The following is a 6,214-nucleotide window of genomic DNA, read 5'->3' as shown; positions in this document are numbered from 1 at the left end:
GTTTGTTCATTTAGTTATTAACTTTCATTGTAAAATTTTTATGAAAAATCATATAAAGAAGTTTACTTAAATAAATTAGTCTTTTCTTAGAGTCGAAGAGTCAGAACTAAACAATCTTAGTTGCACTGACAGTCGAGCAACAATGGAGTTCATTAAAATCTGCTACTTTCAAGGAATATGAAGCAAAACATCTTTCTGAATTGTGTCATGTAAAGTCACAGAAAGATGTATATATATCAACTTTACCAGAGGTTACAAAGGAGAAGGAGCAAAGATGGTGTGATCGATTAACAAGTTGTAAGCGAACCGAATAGTGTTGTAAAATATTTTCAACTCATAAATATAAATTTTTTATGATTTTTTTATATTTAAAATTATACTTATATGTAGAATTAAGTCTGTTGTTTATAATTAAACTTGGTTACAAAGTCTCTTTTTTTTCTTTCAATATAGAAGAAAAACGATAAACTCTAAATAACTGCAGTCAGTTTATTAACTATGAAAACCTATAATATCTATGAAAACATATAATATGTAAACCTATCTGTTGTTTACTCGGAATAACAAATATCATTCTAAGATATATAATATTATTAGATTTATATCATCGTCTTATTGCTACTTACATATGTCCAATGAATATAGGCTAAGAAATTGTGTAATATTTTGATCTGATTTAGAATTGCCACTGACTTAAAAATTATATTTAATTACGTGATTTAAAGATGGTAATCTAATTATAATCTTATCCAATGAATCTTCACTAAGAATATCTGCAAGACTATGCTTCTCTTTATTTTTTGAACATAAGGATCTGTCAGTTCCATTATTTGATAAGTTCACTTGAACAGCTGCCTCAATTGAAAATTTTCGTACACTTTTATGAAATTCTAAAGTAGCTCATTCAACTGTTTCTTCCTCTACTTCAAGAGACACTAAGTTGTCAATATTATTTATGGCCATATTAGATTCCCTACAGTAAATAAATAACAATATATTAACTTATTCCATATACTTTTTGTAGCTAATCGTAAAATAAATAAATATGAATACACAAATCTTTGCTTTTTAGCCCATAATTTAGCTCGATATGATCTACTTTCTATTTGACGTTTTTTTTGGTGATGTCATTTCAGTTTCCAAACTACGCTGTGGAATATTTTGAGAGGGTACAGACGTTGGAAATAACTTGTGTCTCTTTAATCCTAAATTAAAGTCAATTAAAAGTTTAAAAAGCAGCAATGAACAGTAACACAACTTGGAAGAGCATGCAAAGATATTTTCGTATATTCAAACTATACAAATAAAAATATTTCAAAAAAATGTCAACAGATGTATAAATATAAATATAATAGACAGTTTCGATTACTAATTTTGTTAATTTGCCTCTTGGAAAATAGTTTTGAGGTGTAAAGTGTTTTGAACAAATGCGCATATATTGCGAAGCTGGTTTACCCATTCTCAAAGCAATCTCCCACTTTCTTCTCAAATTAGGCTCCTTGAGGAAATAATGGAAATATACTTTCGGATCACTATAAGTTTTACATTGCGCCACACAACAAAAAGTAGTAACACGTTTTTTCGCATCGTGTTTGCGATTCATTATTTATTATAATAATTTTGATGTAGGCTGTTACGTATAAAATAATTGCGCTGTCTGATTTACGTCAGTTCCACTTACGGCCGCTAGGCGCGCTGGGGAGAATCTTTGCGTCGCCAATAACATGATGTAAGAATATAAGGTGTTTCACTCCCGAGATGCGCAGTGTTGACCAATCAGAAAGTTGCCTCAAATGCAGAAAACAATATGGCTTCATCCATGATCCGCAACGATCCGCAACAGGATTTGTAACCGAATTTACAGGGTAAGTTACATATTAAATCATATTACTTGGATTCCATTCCGTTCTTAGTCGTCGACGGTCGTGGTAGCATCATTCTGCTGAGGAAGGATCGTCCTTATTCCTTATTCTAATAGTCAACTAACCTGAGGTTAGATATTGGCTGAGAGCTTGGTTAGGGCTTACTGTGATAATTCTTTAATATTTTGTTCTTACAGAATCGAGTTTTCTATAAAAGAAAAATAAGATATATGCTGCCACAATGCCGTCGTGTTGCGTGAAAAATTGTAAAAGTCGCATGTACAAAAGTGACACAAAGATATCCAATTTTTCCGCTTTCCAAAAAAAGCCACAATTCGCCAACAGTGGCTTGATGCCTGTCAACGAAATAATACAGATTTAAAAGTTGATTCAGGTTAATTGCTACAATTAAAATACTTACGTGTATACATAATAAATAATAATAATAATAATTTATATATATATTTTATACTAAGTATACATATAATGACAAAATTTCAGCAACTATGTGCAGCAATCATTTTGAGTGGAATTGCTTTGTATTCGAATTTACTAAGCCAAGGTTAAAAAGTACTCCTGCTAAAGAATTGAAACGATTAAAAATGGGTTCTGTTTCAAGTGTAATGTTATCATTAAATCCAGAAAGAAAAAGAAAAGGAATGATAGAAAATAAAAAAAATGAAAATGTAAAAAAATTTAAAGTAAATAACGTATCGTAGATATTTCTACATCTCTTAATATATTAATATTTTTGCATGGATGTGTGACAACTTAGGAGTTAACTTAAATAAAAAAACTAACTTTAATCGTAACTTAACTTTAATCGTTACAACTTAGGAGTTCCTACCAAATTCCTACCTGATTCACATAATGATTGGATTTGTACAGTATCGAGAGGAAATTGCATATATCCGTCCAGGAAATTTGTGAAAGCAACTGAAGTTATGAATGAAGAATTCTTAAAATTCCATGGTAATTTGTTTAGCAAAGAAGATAAGATTTTTGACAAATTAACTAACATTGTAATGCAGAAAACAAATCATGAATTTCCTAAAGAAGTAATAGCATGTTTAGTTCGTACAAGAACATACATAAGGTTAAGGAAGGTTAATAAAGAAATAATTGAAAATAACATGCGTCGAAAACAATGCAAAAAAATTTATAAATTAAGTAATAGACTAAGTCAAGGTAATGAATAATTATATCAATGTATCTCGCTTTTGTATTTTATATATAATACATATCGTTTTTATAAACTATAATACATATTATGTAATAATTTTAATATAATGGCTGCGTTCCGTTGTACGCATATTGCGCATGTGATACCTAATAAAATAAATCCAGTTTAACTATCAAGTTTTAATTTCTTTAATTTTCACAAGTAGTATTTTCTAATACTTAATACTCTCTATTTTAAAATCATTACGGTAAGTATGTTACTTCACATATACAATTCATTTTTCTATATAGGTCTGGAGTAGAATTTTTCAAATAACATCGTAAATCCATTAAGGTTAGTTAAATTATTTTGGCTTTAATAGACATTTTACTTAATCACTGGCTGTTTTTTCTTCATATATTAATGTTATTCATATCTATGACAAGTACACCGTTTCCAAACAGTTTGTGTTGTACAATTACGGTTTTTTATAGTAGTACGTATGTGTATTTAACATTAATTTCAAATCAATATATGAAAATATTTGCCCTGAAAGAAGTAAACTGTTATTATTATTCACTATTATGAAAACTTTATATATTTTTTTAAGCTTTTATTCACATTATGTATAATACTTGATTTGAATTTCGCGGTGCATTTGAGACTAAATTTTGATTGGCTGCTCTATTTTCGGCCCTGCCTCATGCGCAATAAAACATCTTATATTTTTACATCATGGCCAATAAGAGTCTGGACACGTGAAGTCCGCCATTATTCGTCGAAATTGTGCGAGAGAGAAAAATCATGCTATTTCATTCTAGTGGCGTTGTAAGTTGTAGCTCTACAAACTTCATAGTTTCTGACGAACGACATTTTGGAGATCACTCGGGTGAGGCGGACGGAGGATGTGTTTCGTCTTGCCTCGAATATTACAGCCTTTATTTTCACATGATGCCTAATGTAAATTTACAAAACTTTTTGTTAGAAAAATTTAATGCTATTCCAGCAAATCACATTCCAAATTGTCACCATTTGCGTACAAAATTGTATAAAAAATTTACCATGCTAAGATTAAAATTTAAAAAACGTAAAAATGTAACAGTATCTAATCGTAAATATTATGACAGCAAATCCATGACCATGTATCATACATTTAAGTAAAATTATGATGTATTTTCATTATGCATTTAAGTAAAGGAATAATTATTTTTATTATGCGTTAAAAAAAAAGAATAATACATTTCTATTATGCGTTAAAGAACTCATATAAAAGAAATCATTTTATTATGCGTGAAAGGTATAATATAAAAGAAATAATTTTTTTATGTGTTAAAGAAATAATTATTTTTATTATGCGTTAAAGAACTCATATAAAAGAAATCATTTTATTATGCGTGAAAGGTATAATATAAAAGAAATAATTTTTTTATGTGTTAAAGAAATAATTATTTTTATTATGCGTTAAAGGAATAATATTTTTTTATTATGCATTTAAGTACAAAAACAATTATTTTTGTTACATAACAAAAATACTGTATACCTAATATATGGCTTTCCAACAACAAACACAAATCAACATAAATTGATACACAAGCGTTTGTACTTAATATTCAGAAACACGGACAAAATACTCTTGTGTCAAAATAGTAGTAGTTTTTAATATAATATAGGGGAGAGTGGTCTAAATCGGACCTATTTGCAGTTTCTGCTCTCTACAAGGCGTAAATAAAATCCGACCATAAAACCGAAGGTACCATTGGAAAGATCATTTAATTCCCTTCATTTTGGCTTCAGATCATTTTGACGCATCTCTCACCTGTGTTGAACTATAATGGAAAATGTAAAAACGTTTTTTCCGGTCCGATTTGGAACCAAATCGGACCATCCCCTAGTTCAAATCGAAAACTCCTATTTTTATGAATTTTACATAGAATTTTAAAATATTTTAATGTATTTTTCTTAGTATTGAGTAAAAACAAACGAATTTGACAGTCAAAAATAAAAATATTTTCAGAAAAAAAAATTACTGACAGTTTATATTATTACACAGAGAGAAAAATGTTTGGTATTTGTAACTATAATTATATATTACTATAATTATGATTATTACTGCTATAATAATAATAACAGTAACTATATATATAGTTCCAGCAACAAATGTTATAATTGGCAACCTAAAATGACTATAATATAATATTATAGTTGTTATAACCATAACTGTAGAGAAACTTCTTACGGAACGGAATTATAGTGATCTCAAATTTTCTAGTAAGAAATCCGTTCCGTCGTTCCGATTCCGTGTACATGTGACGGCACCCTTAGGCTACGTTCCGTTTCACGCACGATGCGCATGATGCATCTTTTATCCTTGTTATTCACCGAATGTTAAACAAGGATAAACGATTATTATGCACACCGTGCGTGAAACGGAACGCAGCCGCAATCGTAGAGTCTTAAATCGTAGAAAATTGACCAATCACAGTCGAATATGAGAAGAATAATCAACTGTGATTGGTCAATTTTCTACAACTTAAGACCTTACGACCGCTATGACTTTTATTGTAGATCCTGCATTAAGCACATTCTTAAGAAGTCATGAACCAATCAGAAGGTCACATTGGTGACTTAAGACATTACTTAAGATTATCTTGAAATAAGAATCGACTATGAATACCGGCCTAAATGTCCCGAGTGTTAAGGTGCCGTCACATACAGCCCGTAATCCGTAATCCGCACCAGATGTCTGCAAAAATTACTAGGTATTGTGTCCATAATGTTACGTGTTTTACCTCCTTGTGTCCCATGGAGCCGTAATCTCGTGAATTTCCGTAAAAATTACTAGTTATTACCAGTAATACTTTTCCTAATTTTATTTATTTGACTAAATTTGACGATTTAATTAAAACTTTTGTTATAATCAAAATTTCTTCTGTAATTTTCTTAAAATAAATACTCTCTAAATCTCTAAAATAAAATTAACAGTAACATAAAAATGAACTTCTTAAATAAAAATTACATTTACACACGTCCGCATTTTGCGGCGACATGGGACAGAAGGAGCATATAAGCACGCAACGCAATTGCACTCCGATGTCAAACAAAAATAAACGTGCCATAACCTACCTTTAATTTATAAATAGTGATTAATTTGTTTGACAACAATTTTGAAATTAGAAGTGCATAATGAATC

The sequence above is a fragment of the Mycetomoellerius zeteki genome, unplaced genomic scaffold (genome assembly GCF_001594055.1).
Source record: "Mycetomoellerius zeteki isolate Tzet28-1 unplaced genomic scaffold, Tzet1.0 scaffold76, whole genome shotgun sequence".
NCBI classification, from domain to species: Eukaryota; Metazoa; Arthropoda; class Insecta; order Hymenoptera; family Formicidae; genus Mycetomoellerius; species Mycetomoellerius zeteki.
The sequence above is the reverse complement of the archived record's forward strand: the minus strand, read 5'-3'. Positions refer to the sequence as shown.